General features: G+C 38.4%; 1 long non-coding RNA gene across 1 annotated transcript; it reads right to left on the bottom strand.

Moving 5' to 3' along the window:
- Positions 1-15,733: 15,733 nt before the first annotated feature.
- Positions 15,734-21,615, bottom strand: LOC112184286. The gene is made up of 14 exons (XR_005807187.1): positions 21,520-21,615; positions 21,202-21,322; positions 20,594-20,652; positions 20,160-20,207; positions 19,963-20,054; positions 19,647-19,736; positions 19,357-19,570; positions 18,621-18,704; positions 18,304-18,463; positions 17,903-17,955; positions 17,455-17,767; positions 17,029-17,257; positions 16,381-16,419; positions 15,734-16,055 (listed from the first exon to the last, which is right to left on the bottom strand). It is a non-coding gene; the product is annotated as an uncharacterized LOC112184286 (long non-coding RNA).
- Positions 21,616-24,908: the final 3,293 nt, after the last annotated feature.

Genomic DNA, 24,908 nt, shown 5'->3' with positions numbered 1-24,908 from the left:
TCTCTTCATTGTTGTAATATTATGATCTTGCTTGTCCTCTGATATGAAGAAAGTAGTTGCTCTAATAATATAAATGGTACTACAGCTTTTAATTCCTGGGGTACGTTATCAATATTGTGAATTATATGTTGCTGCAGTTAATGTTAAAGTGTTATTTCATTACAGAACATTAATTACCTTTCTTAATTATTTCATTTCAGGCTGAAAAGACAACTGTTTGAAAATAGCCTAGATATGAAAAGGGAGGTTCCAACTTCCAACATCTAACTGCTTCTATATCTGATATGTGCTTATACAATGCCCTGATAATGTTGTTAAATTGCTGATTATGCTCCCTGTTTTAAATTTTAATTGTTAGCTCCATTTAAGAAATTGAACGTTGTGTACTTCTAATCAGTAGCTGCATCCGTGTTGGCGGCGTATAAGTGACTGAATTCAGTTCCTTTTATCCAGGACTGATCAGATATCAACCCAATCACGGTTTTTCTAGTAGATGTGTACGCTACATTAACCTTATCATATTGACTTAGGTAAGTGTTTTAACAAGTCTTAAGAATCGGCTGTAATATCTAAATAAGAGATTAAGGACTACAGTTTCAATAATCATGCAACAAATTGTAGATTGACAATGTGCAGTTAGAAGATTACTGGCCTAAAATCTGAAAATTGTTATGGTGCTTGTTGCAGACTTATATGCACAACTAGAAGGGGAACGACTGATTTGGATACGAAAAATCATAGTAGGATGAGTAGAACGTGAGGGGCTCTTGGCTAGATTGGCTAAAGGTTCTTGGAAGCTGTTTTTCCAAGAGATAATTAAGCTATCCTCTCTTGCATTCTAATTTACGTAATGCATTGTTATTTTTTCGATTAATTATCAGTTACTCACAAAAGCTTGTTCAATGCTGCTTCAGTCGGGCATGAAACATGGAGAAAAACGGCTTGAAATATCCAATGATCTCCATCAAAGCATGGGCTATCCACGCCTTACTAGCTATTTAAGATATATATGAAGTTCTAATATAAATAAAATTTGTTCTCGAGATCGACCAAAGCTTAGACCAATTAATATTGATATATGATCCTTTCAGGAAAAAAAAAATTATTGATATATGATAATGGATAAGATGGAGTACTAAAATTATTTTTGTTGTACTCCGTCGACATACAGTGCAGTACTACTGAATTTCAATATCATCATGCATGCATTATAGAATTCGAACCTCCTTTAAAATCAACAATTAATTACTAAACTTTACTGATGTATGAGTTTGACTAAGTAAGTAATTTCCTATGATTTGAAAGGGAATAAAGGATTATTTAGAAAGCTGGACTATTATTTATTTATATGTGTTGGTGTTTAATATCTTGTTATAAATAGAAGATGAAAACGATGCCTAAATTGGAACTGACAAATTCAAGTTCATGTTCGATCAAGACAATCGGGTTGGAAATTAAAATGAGAAGTAGCTGCTGCATGCTCTTGTTTATCAGCCTATGTGAAGTTCATTACCAGCAGTACTGAGACAATGGAGAGATCAGGTAATAAGGTGATACGCAAAGGTTATGTCCCAGTGCTTGTGGGGAAACAAGGGGATGAAGATGATCTCATGGAGAAACTATGGATGCCGATCAAGCTTATCAACCATCCTCGCATCATTGCGCTACTCAACAATTCAGCCGATGAATTTGGGTTTCGCCAACAGGGCTTGCTTAAGATAATTACTCAAGATGTTCACCTTGTCAAAGGTATGATAGAGAGCTTATCAAATCACAAGTATTAATAATAGTATAGTAGTAGAGAGCTAATCTTTTTGATAAGATATGAGGAAGAATATCATTCTCTTGACCGATCATATTTCTTGATATTTAAATGATCTAAACATACAACATGTAGTTGCCTTATATAGGCACAAGACTAGAAAAGATCGATCAGACAAAGCACTAAAAGGTTATGTCCAGGTGCTATGTCTGTGGTAAAACTTATAGCTTTGTCTATGATAAAACTTATACTAATTGAATTATGCTATGTACGTGAATGCAATGATGAGAAGCTCAAAGAAGTCTTCCTAGTTATATGCAAAAGTTCAAAATAGCTATATGAAAAACATGTAGATATTAACCACCGTCCATCTAAGGTCTTACCGACTTCTAACACTTTCAAGGATATGATAAATTGATGGAGAGACCTAGCCTGTTGTTGCAAGTTCTTAGTATGATAGCTACCAGCTGTAAAAATTAGTCAAAGAAACAAGTTTTGTTTAACATGTATGTGCCAAAGAATGCCTCTAATATGCGACATGTTGCTTCAAAAATCAAAATCTTTGATTAATTAATGTATCAACAAAAGTTGATTGATCAAGATCACGCTTTAGAAACTACAAGTTGATTTCATAATTACTTGCTACGACATTAGAATTGGCATTATCATAGCTAATTGCTGCAGAAGCAAAGCAAACTCCATAGCAAAACCTGAGGACAATGTACAGTATGTATGCATGGTTGGATTGAGGCATAACGCTTCAAGGGTAATCTAAGTCGGGAGGAATTCAGCTATTACAGAACGGTCCGGCCACGTATAGGTTAACCTCCCGGCCGGAAAGTCTTGACCATGATGAAGGTTCTTACGATTGTCGGAATATAATCAACTAATCAAGTTGTTGTTGGTAGTGTTAGTGTTTGTACTAATTGGGAAAACCAAGCCAGGAACATGTACTAGTGCCCCATATATTGGTGTAAGGCCATCTCCCACGGTAGGCCATATTTCCATTTATGACCTAAAACTTCCTCCCATCGTAGGCCATTTCCCAAGGATCAAGAAAAATATTGGGCCTGTTCAAATTTTGTGGGCCAAATTTGGGCTCAGTTTTGGTAAGCCAAATTGTGGGACTGACTTTTTTTTTTTTTTTTTCCCTTTAAGAATATGTATTTTACATTTAAGAAATTAACCCAAAAATCAATTATCCTATATACATGGGTTATTTATAATGTTACTAAATATTAAAATTACATCATTGTAAATATCTTGTTGTGATTTTTAATATGAGCCCAATATATATATATATATATATATATATATATATATATATATTTTATTTATTCATTCCAGTAGAAGGAAAGTTACAAGCAGGGAAAAAATGCAGTACAAAGGCCAAGTACTTCTAACTCAGTCAAATCATCTGATCTGAGCATAACCTTCTAAACTCTAATAAACAAAAAGTAGAGCTAAAAACTCCAAAACACCAATGAGGCTACAGATAACCATAAACTGGTAACGGGCCACAAAATGGTTCGAGGCAACACCGGCATACTAACTGAGTCGTGGCTCAGACCCAAGAAGGAAGAATGAGCACCAGTCATCTCTGCCTCGTCGGCTAGTGAATACACGTGATACAATCTGTTTAGAGGATCAACATCACAGTAAGCGTTGGTGTTTGAAAGCATTGAAGCACAACAAGACCCAAAAACGGGTCAACCATGGCTAACAACATAAACCTAAAAACAAAAAACTGGAAAAAACTGAAGAAAAACAAAGTGCACCCGCCAGGCTTAGACCAAAGCCGGATCCGAGCTAAGCCAAATCCAGAAACCAAGCCATGCCCAGATCTAAAAACAGCTCACACCCGACCCAAACTTCTTCCCAAACCTGTAACAACCTCAGCTGCAATCCGGCTCTCCCCTCCTGTTCCTTCAACCTTTGTCGGTGATCCAATCGGCCCCTGATCAAGAACCGACCACTCACAACATATCCGCGGCCTCTCTGCGTTCGCATGAAGCAATACAACAACCCTTGGGACAAACCACCAACCCAGATCGAGATCCAAACCATAAAGGGTCTCCGATCTGCTCGACAGCTGCCCAAACTACCCGATCCAACAGCCAGATCGGGATTAACAACCCCCAAACCAGCCCTCTCCCCCTCTGTCGTCACCGGATTTGAAACCATTCGACCCTATCGCTTGATCAGCAGATTCCGACCAACTCGCACCAATAACTTCCTACACAAACCCAATCCAAGGAAAGGAGCATCGGTTGAAAACAAAAGCGGCACGAGCACACCAAGGAGGTTCCTCTCCCAAACCGAGCCCTGCGGTGAGGGCACTGGCAGCGTCCAACCAGGAGAGAACACAGATCTCACGCTTGGACTTTTTTCTTTTTCTCTAGGCGCGTTCTATGGCGCGTGGGGTGTTTTTCATACCTAAACCTTAAATGTCATTTTATATGAGCCTAATATTTGATATGTTTATAATTTTTAAAATCAATGTGTAATCATTAATTTTTATGATTATACTTATTTTTATATACTATCATTATATCATTGATTAGAAAAACAGCCATTTTTTTGTCATTTTCAAATTGTAGCCGTTGGATATATATGATGATATTTGATTTTTGACTTACGGAATTTGGCCTACAGTGACAACACTGTTTTTTATTGGTAGGCCAAAAAGGCATATTAGAGAGAATATTCTATTTTTAGTAGGATGAGAAACGCTCTAAATGATAGAAATCGGTATCCAATTCGTTCTCCTCCTCCTCCTTCTTCTTCATTTTTTTTTCCAAAAAAAACAACGAATGTTCCAGTCACGGTTTGAAGTCAGCTGGGCTAGATCGATCTTCCATTTTTGTTTAACACGTCTTCATGAAGGTTTTGCTTCCGGAATCTTTATGCTAGGAGGTAGTAGTATGTACATCCCTTTTCCTTCAAGCCAAGTTGTCCCCTGACCCTTTTCCATTGCTTTTATTAATAGGCAAAATCACTTTAGTCTTTTAACAATTACAGAAGTATATTGAACGCAGTGGCAGCACGCTGACCCAAGTTCATTCCAACCATGGCCTATTTAATAATTAGTTTCCGAGTTCTGACTAGCCGAAATCAACATGAAAGCATTACAAAATCTAATCCCTTATTCAAAATCAACAATTCAACATCAATGAATTACAAAATCTAAATCCCTTCTCCAAAATCAACGACACAATTGACTTGATCATTATGAAAATTGACTAACTAATTAAATTTACTTATTCTTCGGATATGAAAAGGATCACCCACGTCAGAAAATTGGAGTAGGTATTATATATTGCTGGAAATTTCTTGCTATAAAAACCTAAAAACTATGCATGTGTGACTGGATACACAACAAGCTCAAGTTGAAAATGAGTTCTTGGAAATCAAAAATGAGTATAAGTAGCAGCAGCTGCAGTTGTTCTTCATCAGCCAAAATCCGGAAAGGTTATGTTCCGATGATTATTGTGGCGAAACACGGGGATGATGATCATGAGCAGAAAGTATGGATACCAATTAAGCTAATGAACCATCCTCGAATTGTTGCACTACTCGAAGACCAAGCAGATGAATTTGGGTTTCACCAACAAGGCTTGCTTAAGATTAGATACGATCTCCATCTTTTTAAAGGTATGATTGAGAGTTTATCAAACCACAAGTAGAAGTAGTACGTACAGGTTGTCTATATCTAAAGTTGTAATATGACGTAATATCAGAATAAGATATGTAATGTAAAAGAACTCCCTTGATCAATTGTGTAAATCCTTCACGCCATAGTCTGTCGTGTCAGATATAATCTGATGCGTAGTGCATATGGAATTATCTAACCTAGCTCTTAACTGCATGCGCTTCCTTGTCCTTAGTTTAATTTACTTGATAAGTGCTATTAGATCGAGGATCTGTATAATGATTATATGAAATCTCAACACATAAAGCAGTTTAGTTCGAGGATCTGTTTAAGGATCGATCATTTGAAATCCCCAATCATAAAGTGGCAATATGGAGGGTGACTGCGCCTACTCAGCCTATGAGAGATTAGCTTTGTTAGCTAACTTAAGCTGAAAGTGGGTAATATGCTCAACTTGGTAATTAGTATGGATATGAGGATATCCATGCCAACCATAGACAAAATGAAAATGGAAAAACATCAAACTTTATAGATATAAAGCAGGATAGGGAGGTATATATCATGACAAGTCTCGAAGCCTAAAATGACACCAAAAAGGTCCCAAAACAGTTGATAACATGTGCATATACCAAGCAACAAAAACGTGTTTATATTAGCTTCAAATTCACACGGTGTGATGCCAATATGTTAGATTGCACATGCTCATTGTTAGGCCTTAGGCTTATTGCTTTTCCAGCTGCAAAGGAGGATCCAGCTGCATATGAGAGACCAGAAAACACACTCCACCGTACTGTTTTATCTGAAATTTGGTAAAAGTAGTGCATGATGTACTCGTACCAAATTACCAATCTAACTAGTCGACTAGTTATCATCGAGGATTTGATGCAACGTGGGAAGTATATTCTATGTCGTTGCTTCAATCTCAATCGCTCGAGACGTAATGAAAGAATAAGTTTCGTGATGAACTTTACATTATTTATCAAAACTTCCCATAACAGCCCACTATTTGTTTGAGTTGGATAATCTTATTTGTCTAAGTGTGAAGTCTTAAATTCGACTACCACAATCATATAACAGTTGTGTTATAATAAATATAAATAAAAAACCTTGCCATAAAGATTCTGTAAATTACAGTACCGGTCCTGAGATTCTAATAGCCTGAAACGAAAAATAAAAATGTGGCCTCCTATACACACACACACACATATTTGACGCAATATGTATTTTGAAAGGAAAGGGAATAGTTATTCATATGGAATAGGAAAAGGGCAAAAAAAAAAGTGAGCTGGGCCACGGGATCCAAGAAAAATAAAAAATAAAAAACGGTTTTCGTCCATTTACCCCATTTCTAGGGATTTTTTTCCCACTTACCCCATTAAGTTTTTTTAATTCTCTCTTACCCAATACACTCTAAAGGAGTCTTCCCTAATACCCCATTAAGATATTTTTTTTTGTTTTTAACATTTTACCCCTCACCCCTTTGTTACTTAGAGAGAGAGATAGAGAAAATGGAAGAGAGAGAAACCATAGGAGACTTCACTGGAGTCGGTCACCGGCCGCCAGAATCCGGTCACCGGTCGCCGGAATCAGGTCACCTACAGCCGGAATCCGGCCAACTTTCGCCTGAATCAGGTCACCGGTCGCCGGAATCCTGTCATCGGTCGCCGGAATCCGGTCACAGGCTGCCGCCCACCGGAATTTGCTGAAAATCTCACTTGAAAGTTTTTTTGCCCCCCAATAGACGTTTACTGCCCTAATAGTCTATTGCCCCCTAATAGACGTCTATTGCCCCCTAATAGACGTCTATTGCCCCCCCAATAGACGACTATCAGTCATGTATTGCCCCCCAGTAGACCTCTATTGCCCCCCAATAGACGACTATCAGCCATGTATTGCCCCCCAATAGGACTTTCAGTTGCCGGAATGTGAACTAATCTTCCTAAAATTAGACAAATAAAACTTTGATTCAAGAAAAAAATGAAGAGATTATATAAATGTAAAAACGTCTATTGCACTCCAATAGACGCGTATTGCCCTCTGATAGACGTTTAAAACTCAATTTTCTTTCCCCATGTTCCGTTACTTAAAAAAAAAAACTGATATGGGCACCCCCACACATCTTCTTCTCCCACCCCCCCTTCGTCGGTTGCAGACCTGGGACCGGAACCCTAAGTGCTTCGCCGTCTTCAGGCGAGGCTTTGCATTGGATTACCAGAACCCTTAGCCCCGAGCACAACCAGCAGTTCAAGTTTTCGAGCCTCGTCAGAATCGAACTGGGCTCGGAGTAGCACCTCCAGCAATTCACGTTCTCGAGCCTCGAAGTTGATTGAATTGAAGAGGCTCTGAGTTGATTGAATCGAACAGGGCTCGGAGTTGATTGAGTTGAACGGGGTGTCCATTCAGGCGAAATTGGATGAATCAGAGTGGATTCCGGTGTCCATTCGAATGGATTCTTCCTGGCGAGGGAGTGATGGCGTCGGAGACCGTGGCGATGTGGTCGGTGAATACCGGCGTCATACCAGGTAGAGAGAGAAGGAGGGGAGAGAGAGAGAGAGAGAGAGAGAGAGAGAGAGAGAGAGAGAGAGAGAGAGAGAGAGAGAGAGAGAGAGAGAGAGAGAGAGAGAGAGAGAGAGAGACAGAGAGACAGAGACAGAGAGAGACAGAGACAGAGAAGAGATAGCCGGCATAGAGAGTGGGAGAGGAGAGAGAGATGGCAGTATGTAATTTTTAAATTTCTAGAGCCCAAAATTGTCATTTAACTGTTAAATTGGGTTAGTGAGAACAAAATTCTCTTGGTGGTGTAAGTGGGCTAATTTTAGCCTATTTTGGTGCTATGGGTCAAGATCCCAATAAAAAAAAGCTGAAATGATGAAGCTATTTCTATTTGGCCTTTGGGCCTTCCTCAAATCACTTAATTGATTGAAAAAACTGAAAAGGAGAAGCAACTGGAACGCGACTCGAACCTTGGTGGGGAAGGACGCGAACTCTCTTCATTTCCACTAAAGCAACACGACGTTTCCGATTCAGTGACGCAAAGAGTATTTATATATAATATCAATATCATATTTTCAGAAACTCCAGAGGCCCCCGGGAGCTGGTGGCCTGAGGCGGCTGCCTCAGTTGGTAGCCATCAGGGCCGGCCCTGTCTGTAATATAAGGAGATGAAGGAGATGGTAACATAAGTAATAATACATGTAAAGAATTTAAATTCTTTCAGAGGCCCATAATGTAGTAGGCGGCTGCTTACTTTGTCTACTTAATGTTCACATGGTCACCAGTGAAAAAAGTTTTTTTGGTCACACACTATTAGATATAATTTCAATGGTTGAGATTAAAAGATTTGGAGTGGGTGACCAGAAAATTCTTGGTCACCTGATGATCATGTGAACACCACAGTTCACAAGTCATTTTCACACCGTTTCTAGTGATGAAGAATTTTGTGGTCACTCATAATTGGATTTAATTTTAAAGGTTGAAATTAAAATATTAAGGATTAAATACTTGTTACTCCTCAAACTTTTGCCTGAAAAACAGTTCAGTCCCTCGCCTTTTAAATTAAACTGGATAGTCCTTATTCTCTCTAATTCTCACACAAATGGTCCAAAATGACTATAATACCCTCACTTCTTTTTTATATTATTTTTCTTTTTTTTCCTTTTAAAATATTTTTTTCTCTTTTTTTTATTTTTTCTAGCTCTCTCTCTCTCTCTCTCTCTCTCTCAGTTCATGTCCGACTTCGAGTTCATCCACAGACGGCGACCCATCTCTTCTCTTTCCGCAGCGACAGCCCTGCCCCATTCTCTGATGGGCCACTCCACTCCAAACGCCGCCGCACTCCTCGGCGACACCCATCCCCACCACTACGCCTTCCTCACCGCCAAGCCCCTGCCAAATTACATCGCCTGGCTCAGAGTTTGATAGATCCAAGGCTCCGATTGAGGTCGATTAATCTCGACAAGCTGCTCTTGCAGTCAACTCCACCCCAACCTCCCCAACTCCACTAACAAACCCAGGATTGAAGGCGTCGTCCACCGTTCTGTCACCTCCTCTCATCGGCTCTGTGCCGGCATGGGCCTCCCGTCGGCAAACACATCGTCCTCGACAAACCCCTCCCCATCAACGACGAACTCTTCTGGGACAACGGCACATCGTTTCCCCAACCCTGTATCGATCGCATCACTGACACCGACGGAAAGTGCAGAGACAAGGAGGTTGGAAACGTCGTCGTCGGAGTCGGAGGAGATGAGGCGGTTGACGATGAGGACTAGGGAGTCGATGTGGGGGCGAGGGAGTTAAAGGGTTTCGAAATGGCGAGGCAGCGAATGAGGGTCTTGGTGTCCGAGACCAGGTCGAAGATCTGGAAGATCACGGGGTCCGGTAGCCGATCAAAGCCGTCTATTTTCATCCTCAGAAAGAGAGAGAGAGAGAGAGTATAAAAAAAGGAAAAAAAAAGAGAGAAAAATAATATAAAAAAGAAGTGAGGGTATTATAGTCATTTTGGACCTGTTTTGGACCATTTGTGTGAGAATTAGAGAGAATAAGGACTATCCAGTTTAATTTAAAAGGCGAGGGACTGAACTATTTTTCAGGCAAAAATTTGAGGAGTAACAAGTATTTAATCCAAATATTAATTTTAAAGTGTTTTAATCTCAAAATTAAATCTAATAGTGGGTCACTACCGCCAGGGGCAGAGTCACGTTGGGGCCCGTGCCCCAGTAAGATTTTGTTATATATATAAATGGTTTCATCTTTAACATCGAATATTGTCTTGATGTAGTGGTTGAGGCATATATTTGTGTGAGTATGGTCCCTAGTTCGAATACTATTAGCAACAATGTGTTATTTTTTATTCTAAATTCTTTTTTTTTCATTAATACTGTTATTTCTTATCAATGTGCTTATATTTTTTTATAGAAAATTACACACAAGTGTCAATTTAAAACTTTAATTTGTGATAAGGCCACCTATATGTTCTTGTACACATAAGGCCACTTGCTTCTTCAAAATATTTCATATCTGACCATATTGCCCTTCCACCGAAAGAAATCAATTAGATTGCTTTAGAAAATTACATATCTCTCCCTCTCTCCAGCAAACCTTCGACTACAGATATCTCTCTCTCTCTCTCTCTCTCTCTCTCTCTCTCCCCCTCCAGCAAACCCTTCCTCCGACACCAACTCGTTCGGCTCTAGCAGTACAGAACCTCCTGGCGCGAAAACGCCGTCATCAATTCCTGAGTAAAGCTCCGATCGTCAAGCCTCCAAACTCCTCAGCGGCGGCCCCGAAGCTCCAATCGAAAACAACTCTCTCTCTGTCTCTCTCTCTCTCTGTCTCTCTCTCCAGCAAACCCTTCCTCCGACACCAACTTGTTCGGCTCCGGCAGTACAGAACCTCTCGTGATCGAAAACTCCGTCATCGATTCCGGAGTAAAGCTCTGATCGTCAAGCCTCCAAACTCCTCAGCGGCGGCCCCAAAGCTCCTATAGAAAACGAATCTCTCTCTACCGGTTAATCGAAGAATTTAACCGGCGGCGGCGAGCGGCGGGCGTCGAAATTGAGTCATGATGAGCTCTGCTCCGTTGTCTCCAAGGCACAACTCTGTCGTCTCCAAGGCACAACTCTGTCGTCTCCAAGCCTCGGCTCCGTTGAATCCTAGCAAGGCAAAAACGGAGTGGTTAAGAACATCTGGAACACCATGGAAGTAGCAGAAGCTGCAAATTGCTCTCAGATCTAAATCCAATCTTCTTCTCAATCTGTTGACCCTTTGCTCTCTCTTTCTATTTACGTTTTCAGGTGCTTGATTTTCATTTTGTATTTCCAGCATCTAGCTTGATTTCTGTTATCGGAAAAAAATTAGACGGTGTTTGGTTTGATTTGATTGTGATTTATTGGAATGAATCGGTTTGAATTTGTTTGAATTCATCTGTTGTGGAATTTTGCAGGGGAGAGAAAAAGAGTTGTGCTCTTGTATGATGGGGAGATGGTTTTGTTAGTTTGTATTGTTTTGATTTCTTTTGGTTTTAGTATGTTATAGTGGAGTAGTTTTTTAACACATTAACAGTAGTTTTTGTTATACTGGAGTAGTTTTTTTTTAACACATTAACCGTAGCTTCGGTTTGAGCATTGCAAGTCTTTAAGAATAGCTTTTAGTATTAGTGATAGTTGTTTTTTCTTATTGGTGACAGTAGCTTTTTCTGTTGTGATGGTAGCTTTTGTTAATGGTCAAAGTAGCTTCTGTTACTGGAGTAGCTCTTTAGTGTAACAGTAGCTCACTGGTGTTGGTGATAGTAGCTTTTGTTATTGGTGACAGTAACGTTTGGTGTTTGTGAGAGTATCTTTTGGTGCTGGTGAGAGTAGCTTTCTGGTATTTGTGAGAGTAACAGTTGTTGTTGGTTAGAGTAGCTTTTAGTGTTGGTAACAGTAGCTTTTGTTAGTGGGGATAGTAGATTACGGTTTTGGGGAGAAAAGTTTTTTTTGGTAACAATAGCTTTGGTTGCTGTTGATAGTAGCTTTTGTTATCTCACCGGAAGTTGCCAGTAGTTTTTGTTGCTGATGACAATAGCTTTTGCAACTTCACCGGAGGTTGCCGGAAATTTCACCAGAGTAGCTTTTGGTGCTAGAAACAGTAGCTTTTGATGTTAGTGATAGTAGCTTTTTGTGGTCGCCGGAGGTCGGCCGGAGACTCGCCGGGGTTGGCCGGAGACTCGCCGGAGTTGGCCGGAGACTCGCCGGAGTTGGCCGGAGACCTCGCCGGAGAAGAGAGAGAGAGGATGATTGTTGACTTTTTACTCTAGTGGCATTTATGTAAATATGTTGGTTTTTTATATTCAAAATTTAACACATTTTTTAATCTAGTGGCCTTATGAGGGAAAAAAACAGTTGGTGGCCTTATGGCAAAAAAAACATTGAAATATGCACTTATATGTAATTAACCCTATTTTTTATTATTATTTTTTTTAACATTAATATTTATTCTCAGCAAAAAAAAAAAAAGGATAATGACCATTTACACAATTTTGGGGTTAATTAACCCCACTTACCCAAACACTCTAAGAAATTGCCCACTTACACAATATCTTATAGAGAGTTTCTATTGAGACCTCTAAATCTGCTCACTTGACCTCACTCTATTATGAATTATTAAATGACATATATAACCTACTATAAAATGACTATTAAGGACAATAATTATACCAATTCAATAATATTATATTTATTTTATATAGACTTTCCAATTCAATAATATTAGATTGTATTTCTTATTATTTTTCTTATCTATTTTCATTTTTCAATTTCACTACATAGTCATTAAAGCATTCATATATATTTAATAAGAATTAAAAATATGATTAAGATCATGTGACATAAAAATGTATGATATATTTGTTGAACGCATATTGGTGAGAGAAAACAAAATAAATTCTCTTATGATTTATGACCTAAATCAAAGTCAATCCATTATATTTGAAAAAAAAAAAACTAAAAATATTTAAATAATTAATCATGTGGTACAAAAAATACAGAAAAAAAATAAACATTAAAAAAAGTGATTTTTTTTTTTAGAATAAAAACCTATGATTTTTTCATTTTTTTTAAACAGCTAAAATAGAAAAAAAAAACAGAATAGTTCATGGTATTTTCTTATTGATTAGACATTAATTTTTAAAACTCAAGTTTGATTAAGAAATGTGTATTTAGTTAAGATTTATAGAGTGATTAAATCATTGAAATGACTAAATTTTTTATTTTAAAGATAATAATACAAATGATATGAGTGAGGTTATTTGAGGAAGTTTAGTGAGGTTTAGTGACTAAATTTAGTATTTGAAAATTTGATAAGAGGTGTAAAAAGCATAGAGGTCAAGTGAGTAAATTTGGAGGTTCTAATATAAAAACTCTATCTTATATATATTTTGCCCATTTACCCAATTAAGTATTTTTTTTATTGCTTTTTATTTATTTTTAGGACAATTTTGCCCTCTCCTTTGTCACTTAGAGAGAGAAGTCATCAGATACCTCATGGGACTTCGGTGACTGGTGGCCGGCCGCGGACTCTGGTGACCGGATTCTGGCGTCCGATTTTATCGCCTCTAATAATACCCAGCAATCATATTATTGCCCCCCAATAATCTATTAATGCCCCCCAGTAATCGTATTATTACCCCCAATAATTAGATTATTGCCCCTTAAATTTTTTTTCTGTTTTCTTTTTTTCTTTCCTTCTGGGCATTTTGCCCCAATTTTACCCAAAAAAAATATTTGATTTGGGCACCCAGAAAATGCTCTAGGCACCCACATCTTCTTCTCCTCCCATCTTCGACTTCGATGGTTGCAGACCTGCCTTCTTCAAGGCTTCACCACATTTCACCATCCTATACATTCAATCCATCACAATCAATTTCAAATGGAAAATCCAAAACGCAGACCAAAATCAAAATCAGGATCCGGAAATCTCTCTCTCCTGTTCTGCATGTTTTCTAATCTAGACTGGGACCAGCGAGTAGTCGAGGCCAATTTCGATCTGGATCACCACTGGGAAACCCTAAATCCGGGGGAGAAGAAGTCGTCTAATCCAAGGAGAAAATTCAGGAGGTCGTAATCAGACTTGGAGGTCGTCGCGGCCTGATTAGTTGGAAGCCTGGTTCTCCGGAGGCCTGGGTTGAGCGTCAGTGAGAGAGAGAGAGAGAGAAGTTGTCGCGGTCTGATTCGCCGGAGGCCTGGGTCGAGCGTCAGTGACAGTGAGAGGAAGGCCGTCGCGGTCTGGGTTGCTTGAGTCGCCGAGGGCGGCGGAGTCCAGTGAGAGAGAGAGAGAGCCGGAGGCCTGGTTCAATGGAGACTTGGGTCGAGCGTCAGTGACAGTGAGAGGAAGGCCGTCGCGGTCTGGGTTGCCTGAGTCGCCGAGGGCAGCGGAGTCCAGTGACAGAGAGAGAGAGAGATTAGTGTAATTTATTAATTAAAATGAGGGCAATACTGTCAACAGATATTAGATTGGGTAAATGGGAGTAAAAAACTCTTAGTGTAGTGAGTGAGCAATTTTTAGGCAAAAATTGTGTAAATTGTCATTATCCCAAAAAAAAAAAACATTAATAGTATAGTTTCAAAGTTCAAAGATAAATTATATTTCCATTATGAAAAATTGTCCAAAATCTAAAAACTATAAGTTTGATTAATAAAATATATAATTTTAAAAAAAAATTGATCATTTTTAGTACAAAAAATAATATTGATCTTTCCCTAACCTTATTCTAATTTTTATTTGTATTACAATTTTGATATATTTTAAGTTTAAGTTTCAATTTAAACAACCCACAATATGCTCATTGAATAACTTTATTAACTTTAGCAAAGGAAAACGCAAACAAGGAGTCGCTCTTGTCCGGAGGTGCACCCTCACAGCGTCGTCGTCGGACAGGATAGAAAAGACCTACACTACTAGAATTATAGCCCCAGACATCGGTCAAAAACCGATGAGAAAAAAAATTCCAACCGATGTCTTTGTGGGTGATGAGAAAGATCCGGAAAATGCAGACATCGGTTTTTAGCCGATGTCTAATATTCGGGTAGACATCGGTTCCTTATAATAAACCGATGTAAAGAAGTTTAAATGATAACAAACTTGCATGCTTTACTATTGTTAAACCCACATTTTATTGTATTTAAAGCTTAAAGAAATATAGATTATATAACACAAGTTTGAGTTTTAACATCGTTATTGATTTAAGAACCGATGAGTAATACTGTTGTAGACATCGTTTCTAATAATGAACCGATGTGTCGATATGTTAGTAACATCAGTGTTCATTTCGGAACTGATGTCTGGGACTCGGTGGTATATCGTTTCTGATAATGAACCGATGTCTGGATGTTTTAGTAACATCGGTTTTCATTTCGGAACTGATGTCTGGCACTCGGTGGTATATCGTTTCTGATAATGAACCGATGTCTGGATGTTTTAATAACATCGGTTTTCATTTCGGAACTGATGTCTGGCACCCGGTGGTATATCGTTTCTGATAATGAACCGATGTCTGGATGTTTTAGTAACATCGGTTTTCATTTCGGAACTGATGTCTGGCACTCGGTGGTATATCGTTTCTGATAATGAACCGATGTCTGGATGTTTTAGTAACATCGGTTTCATTTCGGAACTGATGTCTGGCACTCGGTAGTATATCGTTTTTAACAATGAACCGATGTCTGGATATATTAGTAACATCGGTTTTCATTTTGGAATTGATGTATCTGTATTTCTGGACATCAGTTTTTATGGCTAAAACTGATTTCAACTTTATATCTAAATATCACATTCTATAAAGAGGATTCTGTCCACAAAATAGAACTGTGATTATAAATTGCAAATTGGGGTATTATATCCGACATTCATCATCCTTAACAGTTTACAAAATGGGCAAAATAAAACCCCAATTCATATATGCACCTATATACTACAAGGCTAGCCTAGCAATTAGTATTCTTGTTTGTTCCTAATTGCTACAAAAAAGTTAGTTAAAACTAACTCAAAATCAAGAAACTGGTCAGAACCTACAACAGAGTCTGTAAGTAGTCGGCTACTTCAATGCGGACCTCATCAAGTTGTTGTTGGGTATACCCTTTCCGATCCTTTACCGCCCACTACAAATACCTATAATTCAATAAATAAATCACTTATCTGAAATAGAAAAGAAAACAATATTGTTAACAATGATAAATCTTAATCATAACAATGAAAATGCTAATAAAGAGCTTTGGATATTATTAACAACTATGGTTATAAGAAAATGTAAGACTTTAAAATAAGTGTTTCAATTGGACAAACTAACAACAATAGAAGATCCAAACAGATCAATCTTATCTGCATTATCTATCTGTCAAAATTTCCCAATAATAGGAAAAACCAAAAAGGACCAAATGTTCAGAGATTGATCATTTTAATTTATTTGCAGAGATAATCCAATAAGTTCAATTACCTGGTGGCTTTGCTGCCTTGATATATATAAACTGCAAGCCTACAAATTTGAAAGGGCCAAGGAATGAAATCAGAAGATCATGACACCAAAACATAAAAAAAAGTAACAATTTCAGCCTCAAAAGCACAAAAACTTGCATGACAACAAACAAATCCCAATGTTGATCAACAAAAACTGGAAATAACGACATCCCAACAACAAATAACATTAAAAAGAAGATTGAAAAAAAAAACACTAAGAAATCGAATCAAATATAGGAGGGGATTCAGTGACCACATTATTTTCAGCAGGATTTTCCTCTGGCATGTTTATGATTGTATCAATGAGTGCTTTAAGCTGGCAAAGATATCAAAGGTGACTTGTTCAGCATACCAAAGATCCTATCTTTAAAAGTTGTGCATGCTCACACCATTATGTTGGAGACTAATCTATTAAAAGTAAATAGGAATGAAGATACAAATTTTCTGATGAGTGGACCAGTACTCACGTACTCTTGCTTAGTAAAACAGTGTAATTAAAGGAAAAGATATCTAGAAGTTGCAGGAGCTGTATTATTGACACAGATAGTCATGGTCAGAGAATGGCTTCAACTACTCCTCTCATTCCTACTCAGAAAATTGCAGGCATATTTGTCTTCTATAGGCTTACCAATTATAAACGATTAATTCGTAATAGGATGGTAGATACAGATAATGGCTCATCATGGCACCAATCTTATTTGAAGAGTAATCTGAGTCCCTCTCTGTCTGGCCACCTTGTGAGGAACTTTTAGAAGTTGCATTGTGTCTTCAGCTCATATATGACTGCAGCTCTCTATATCAATGCTTGTGGGTTTTCGCCTTTAGGATTTGGCTTGGTTTCTGTTAATATCAACAGTCTAGATAAAAAAAAAAGGTATGTAAGGATTACAATAAGATAAATTAGCTAGCTTGTAAACTACATTTCGATTTAGTTTCTTAACTAAAAGTATACAGCTATTACTTGCTGCAGATCACACCCCTAAAAGTATACAGCTTCTAACATATGAAAGTAATCCCAAGGAAATAGTTTCTATATAAGTATAGGTTTTCTTACACAACACCATCAATAGTCAAAGAAGTTTCAGCAATGTTTGTGGCAACAATAAATCTCCTACAATTAGGTGGTGGAGGACTAAATACATGTACCTGCATAGAAAAGAAAAGGTATGAACCACAAAGTATTGTTTGATAGGAACAAAATATTATGAGCATAAAGCCCTCAAAAGTCACAAGTCAAGTCTTTGCTTGCCTGCATTTCAGGCTGCAGAGAACCGTGAAGAGGAAGGATTATGGCATCCAAGACAGATCCTGAAATCCAGGCTTCTAACTCTATCTTCTAACTTAGAGACCAACTTCTCAATGTCATCCTACAAAACATATCAAGTACTTGGTCAATGGAAGCATTGTATGGAACACCAATATTACAACAGTTATAATCCAAAATAGTAGTCAAAGGATACCGATTCCATAAAACAAAGCAAAGTAAGAGGAGATCATCTCACCTGCCCAGTCATGAATATCAAGACATCTCCTTCAGGTTCCTTAATATGTATATCTGTAACAAGAGAACTGGTTAGGTTTCTTCCTTCTTTTTGGTCCCAAAAAGCTAGTTAGATGAGAGAGAAAACAGGAACCGCGGGATAAGATTAGAGCAAAGAAGTGGAAACAAGATAATTTGACATTAACTTTCTCACATGAAATCCAGGGTTACGAAATTATTTACTCAGTCATCATAATGCAAAAAGATCATCTACTTACTGCATTAACATGTTCTCAATACTATTCTAAACATACTACACTCAAAGAAACAGTAGTTCTCTAAAACAACAGAAAGAAGCCACCACATTGAATACATAAAAGTTATACACAATCACACACAAAAAAAAAAAAATCGAAATCATACCGAGAGCTGTTTTCAAAGACGACTCAAGATAGCTCTTAGGATGCTCATTGCTGTACAATATCTCCACAGGGTATAGCTTCCCCGGAACATTCAGCACCGGGCAATTCGAAAAGAACTGTGATACTTTATCACCATCAAGAGTCGCCGAAGTAATAAGAACCTTCAAATTCAAAGCACACCTCTTCACCAATCGTTTCATCAACATGAAGTAACAGAACTTTATGATACAATTACTAACAGAGGAAATTGTTAATATAAATGCTCAAAGTAATCATCAAACCTCATGAGAAACAGGCAACCAAAACAATGGCACGTACCATCCTTTGTGAAAGGCTTAACCATGTTGATCAGCACTCTATGACCAGTTGGCCACCAAAAAGTTAAAACTCCAACCAAAACTCCTGAATTAATCAATATTATCAGATTGAAGCATAAACAACAAAAAGCTTAATGTTCGATGAAGCAACCACACCAAAAAAAAAATTGCAGAAACCAAACAATTGCCTAGAGTGACTTCATGTAGCACAGGGAGAGATAGAAACCCAGGAGGACTAAACTCAAGTTGCCCAACATCAGTATCCAAGTACCCAACTTTCTTATACCTATAAAGGAAAATAAGACTAAAATGGTTTTCAACCTCTTCCATCCTAAACCACCAATAAACAGTAAGAAACCATTGAGAACAACATAGCAGTTCATAGACAAAAACCACAAAAAAAAAGTACCAAGTTTTAGTTCCTATACTTGCAGGACATAAAGCAAATCCCTAAACCCAATCACCAAACACCAATATTTTGAACCCAAATCAAGAACAAGAAACCATTATCTGCTCAGATTGCTCAGATTCTAGGCCTCTTCTATAATTTTTCTCAGTATCTGCAGATTTCTTTAATTGCGTTGTAGGGAAACTCGGTTCCTCCTTCAAATAAAAGTAAAGACTTTCAAATCCAGACACCAGAGAAACCTCATTTGCATCAAAACAACATAAAGACTAAAGATTTACAAGTCCCACTAAGCAAATCTATAAGCTGGATCTCAAAAAGAGGAAAGCACCTGTTGATAACAAGAACACCCAAGAAGAAACTGGCAATGCAAAACAGAGAAACCCATCTGGTGGCGATTCCATTGCTGACCTTGTGAGGTCAGCTCAGACCCATTTCATTCACAAAGGCTTCAGCTTTAAGGAACATTCTTCTCTTTGCATAACCTTTTGCCAGTGAGGTGGGGCTGAGGAGCAAAATACTTGCAAATTTGATAGTGGTGGATCCTGCACCAGTGCAAATTATAATCTTCATAAGAAACTGAGTCAAAATCAGCACAGGTATATTTACAATTGCTGCCACCTGAATGACCTCCTTCATCGAGTATTGACCCTCCAGTGCAGGATCCATGATCTGTACAACCTGCTCCCTATCTGTCAGATGCGACAAAGCCTACAGTAACAGTACAGATTAATTAAGAGAAATGGAGAAGTCTAAATAAGTAAAATGGAAATAGGATTTGCTAAAAAAAAAAACGTTCATAAAATAGAAATAGAAAAAGTTAAAGTAAGTAATGTGAAGTAGACTAACAGTGCAAATTACAACAAAATAACACATCATTATTGAACTCAAATCAGCAGAAAAGTAAAAGAGGAAAAAAAGAAAATAATCAGCAGACCATATCACTGGCAGACCACCTCATGCTTTTGCTTCCCTAGCAAATCACTTCATCTTTTTGGTTGTCATTCATCTCCTGCTCAAAACAATTGTCTACATATCCGGAAGAAGAAATAATCAGCACAGATTATCAAAAGGAAAACAGGCAAATAAGAACATATGGAACATCACTTTTTTTATTTATGTCCTATTCATTACCTATTTCATCTTTTCTCCCAGTTTCCTTCTTGCTGTACCCAAATTTTCCTGCAAAACAGTAAAATGATTAAACATCTCAGATGAACCAATCTTCCAACAATCAAATCATATTGATTATCTTATCAAGCTTTCTTCACATGTTTTTAAAATTGATTTGCAGATTGTGAACAAACTCATTCAACAATAATTAACATCAAGCTTTCTTCACAGGCTTCTCTAATGGCAGCACTGAACAGTGGAATAAGGAAGAGTGGCAATCTAATGATACACAACCATTTTACAAATAGTAAACAAAATGCAGATGAAGATACATTAGTGTAACAATGGCATGCAGAAAAAAAAATAGAATAAAAAATAAACAAAACTGAAGACACTTTATTTTCTTCTGCTAATCAAAACAACAAACAAAACTAACCAAATTAGATCAAGTTTACCTCCAACAGAGACTCCAAAAGTAAGACCTCTTTCCTCAGAAGAATCTGCTCTACGTTAACTGTAGACATTAATACATTGATCATTAGCTTTAGTTCATTAAACATTCATAAAACTCATTAAGCATTCTCTAAATATGGCTGACCCAAAATATCGTTGCAACCTAATGAATCAAACCGACAAATGAACACCAAATTCTTGTTCTATTTCTTTTCAACCCAATCCTTTTCCCTCAGAATCTTTTAAAAAAAATTGGATCTTGGGACCATTGAAAATATAAAACCCAGACTACCAAACAAAGCCAAATCAAATACACTAATCTAATCAAAAATCACAAAACAAATCCATGAAATCAAGGAAGCCACCATATAACCGAAGAACATCGAAATCCTACTAAGAACAGAAACCCAACTCTTCTCTTACTTTTGCTGAAAAGGAAACCACAAAATCCAAACCCAGGTTAATTGAAAACTACTTAGATTAGTTCTGAACAGGAACAACAAACTGGAGCTCAAACAAATTCAAACCCATCACCGTATAATCATGGAAAAACTGAGAGACCAATAAAAAAAAAAGTAAATCAAACAAATTCAAACCCATCGTAGAATACCTGGGATGATCAGTTAACTCAATTTCTGTTCCAATCGACCATCAACTTCTTCCCGTCTCACTCTTCTTCAGTCTCAAACTCTCTCTCTCTATATCCCCTAGATGGATATAACGATCTTCCTCTGCAGATTGACAGCCAACATGTGCAAGAACTAAAATCAAACACAATCAACACATTTAAGCCATTCAAAGACAAAGCCAACTCAAATACACAAGAATTAAATAAAAAAGACTGAACTTTAGATCAAAACCAGACAGAAAATCAGTACTGGTGGTAACCAAGAGAAGAGAGAGAGAGAGAGAGAGAGAGAGGACCTACGAGACTAGACGTTGGAGAATGACAAGCTCAAGTCGGCTAATAAGCTCGAGGTCAGATCGGAGCTCAAGCTCGAGGTAGGGGAACTCGGGGTCAGAGAGCGAGGTCGGGGACTCGGGGTCAGAGCGAGGTAGGGGAACTCGGGGTCAGAGAGCGAGGTAGGGGACTCGGGGTCAGAGAGCGAGGTAGGGGAACTCGGGGTCAGAGCGAGGCAGGGGAACTCAGGGTCAGAGAGCGAGGTCGGGGACTCGGGGTCAGGTTGGAGGCGGCTCCAGTAGCCTTAGGTTGGAGAATGAAGTCGGGTGTCGACGCAGGTCAGCTTGGAGAAGGAGATCGGGAGTCGATGCAGTCAGCTTGGAGAAGGAGGCTAGGTCTGGGGTCTGGGTTCGAAATTTTAGAGAAAGCGGAAAAAATACTAAGTGTTGGACTGTTTGGGGGGAATGAAATTTTAGTCCCCGCGCGTTCTCAAATTTTTTAAAGTTAGTCCCTCCGCAGTTTTAAAAATTTTTCCAACAAAACCTTTCTCATCGGTTCAGTTAGTGACTGATGTCTATAATAACAATAGAAATCGGTTTTTTCACAAACTGATGTTAAAACGATTTTTAACATCAGGTGCAATCCTGACCGATTTAATAGTGGCGATGTCTAATGACATTATTCTAGTAGTGCTAGTGTCTGGGTGTAAGCAGTCTGGTGGGAGAAGCATTTGCGGGGTGTTGACGGCACTCTCCAAAGGCATGCAGGTGGGGTCGCTCTATCCTACAGCGGCGTGCGGACGACGTTGTGGTTGGAGGGATCGGAGGCTTTCTGGCGGTGGTGACTGGGTGGCGTCGCTGGGTTCCTCTAGTGTCCGACCCGATCAAGTTGCTTCGATCGGATTTGGATCATTTTGCTTGGATATGGGGAGGGGTGGCCCAGCTTGCCAGAATGGTGGGGGGTGGGGGGGATGGAGGGTTGGAAGGTCAGATAGCGCCTGCACGTCGTCAAGTTGGCGGCGAATCTGGAAGTGCGACAATGATGATGGGGATGCCTAGGTTCAAGGTAGCGGAGACTAGATGTGTAGCAGAGATTAGCTTTTGCTCGGTGCAGATTAGCTTGTGGATCTAAGCTTCAATCTAATCGGATCGCAGTGCAAATCTATTGGAGATTGGGGTTTCAATTTCTACAGCAACGGTGGTCGAAGGAGGGTGGATGGTAATAGGTTGTTGGGTGGTGGGTATGGCGGCCCGCAGTATGGATGGGGGTTGGGCTGGGTTTAATGTTTGTTGGGCTCTTGGTGGTGGACAGTTTTTACTAGTTTTTAGCGTTTGGTTTCTTTTGTTTTGTTTTTGAGCAATAAGTCACTTTCAAGGTTTTGTTTTAAGTATTAGTTGTTGGGTCGAGGGCACTGCAATTTTGGCATAGACAATCTTCTATTCGGCAGTCTAGAAGTTGATCATGTTCTGGATTTGGGTCAGCAGCGGTGGCGAAAATGTCTGGCGGTGGCATACTGGCATAAACAATCATCCTTGGCCTTCTAGTGGGAATGTTCCTGATGATTTCGGGTGGAGGTGATGGCGATTTGGAGCATGTGTGGATTGACGTTGTTGACATATAGGTGGCAATGGTCTTGGGTTTAATTTAGTCTCAGGTCAGACGGTCCATCTTTTCACTTTGGTTGGGTTCGAAGTCACAACGAGTGTAGACTTGGTCGATCAAAGGCAGGTCAGGAGGACTCTGGGTGAAGAGTTAGTGTTGACAAAGTTATGTGTCAAGGATTCACTGCTCCTGCGCATATTGTCTTTGCCTTTTAATTGTAGTGCAAGTTCTAAGTCTGTAGTTGAGTCGGGGCCTTTTTTGGCTCCGTCAGTCAGTCATTTTGGAGTTCCAGTATGAAGTCCAGTGGTCATTTCTGTGTATGAGATGTTGCCAAAACTCATTGTATCCCGTTCATTATTAATTAAGTTTATTCTTGATAAAAAAAAAAGTTTCAATTAAAAAAAAATAATAATAACTTTTGAGTGCCCCAATTGAAATCAATTTCTGGCGGAATTTCTGGCTCCGCCACTTACTACAGCAAAATTCTTTGATAACCTGATGACCTTATGAACACTATTGTTTGATAATGTTATATAAACCGTTAAATTTGTAATGCAGAAATCAATGAATTTCATAAATAAATTTATTATTCACATTTTTGGTTCTCCATAATGTCTTTATGAGTTTATGTAATCCTAATAATTTAGTATCACATTAGGTCCATCTTCAAAGATCTTGGCAAAAATCGTGTACGGAATAATTCGTTAATTTATTATAATCATGACTACCAATGTGTGAGTCTGTTTATTTGGGAATAGTTAGATAGATGACTAAATTGTTTTTCAATATGAAAAGCTTTTTGAAATGTTGATCGAATCTTCTCGAATAGAACTCGAATGGAAAATTTGACTCATGAAAATATTGTTCATGAGAGGAAAGGGATTTTTGGACTTGGGATTAGAAGTCGTAGCAAAATCAAGCCGAGTAAAACCTAAAAAGGACTAGGATCTCCATGTTTGATGTTGATTGAAAGGTGGAAATTTTCTATATTATTCATATCATTTTTCTTTATTCAATCGTGCTTGGTCCCCATATCTGTTTGCACCAATTCTAGCAATATTGGGTACATATAATTTTCAAGATGACCTATGATATATGCAATAAATCTTCTTCCTTGACATGACAAAAGATCGATCGATGTGCCTACTTGAGGCCTACCCTCGTCACTATATATAACCCAATATTGTATTCTAGGTTGTACCAAGTTTTCAATTTCAGTTAACTTAGCTCTTCTGTGTCTAAGCTGTTCTTCATATCTGCACACTCTTTTCATTTTCTTTCGTAGGCATGGCCGCAGATTTCCCGGACACTAATACTTTGAAGTATGCTCTTGGTGTCAATGAGTTTGAAGATTTTGAAGTCACAGAAGTTGATGGAACCATTCTGTGGGACTTGCTTGAAGAGTTGGAGAATGAAGAGAAGAAGAGCGACAACAGTGAGCTCATTGGTCATGAACCTAATAATATGATGACCATTGCCGAGGTTTCATTGGACAAGAACGAGATCTCTATTCCTGACTCAAACTCAAATTGGGTTGCGATGGATGATATGATGATGGAGACTGATCCATTACATGAAATAGAGGGTTGGTTCACAGATGACATGGTGGGAATGGTGGACTTTGGTTATAGTGTTGGTGATTACTCACAATTGCACAATGGAGTTGGAGCCTCCAGCACTGAAATTACTTACAATTGCTTGTGGGAAGAGAGCTGATTACTATGGAAGCGTTATCTGCTATGTATGGGATGAGTAGGACAAATAATTATCAACAGCATGAGTTTAGGGGCCAGCCCAACCAATGCTGTTTTGTA

The sequence above is a fragment of the Rosa chinensis genome, chromosome 2 (assembly GCF_002994745.2).
Source record: "Rosa chinensis cultivar Old Blush chromosome 2, RchiOBHm-V2, whole genome shotgun sequence".
Taxonomy (NCBI): Eukaryota; Viridiplantae; Streptophyta; class Magnoliopsida; order Rosales; family Rosaceae; genus Rosa; species Rosa chinensis.
The sequence above is the reverse complement of the archived record's forward strand: the minus strand, read 5'-3'. Positions and strand labels throughout refer to the sequence as shown.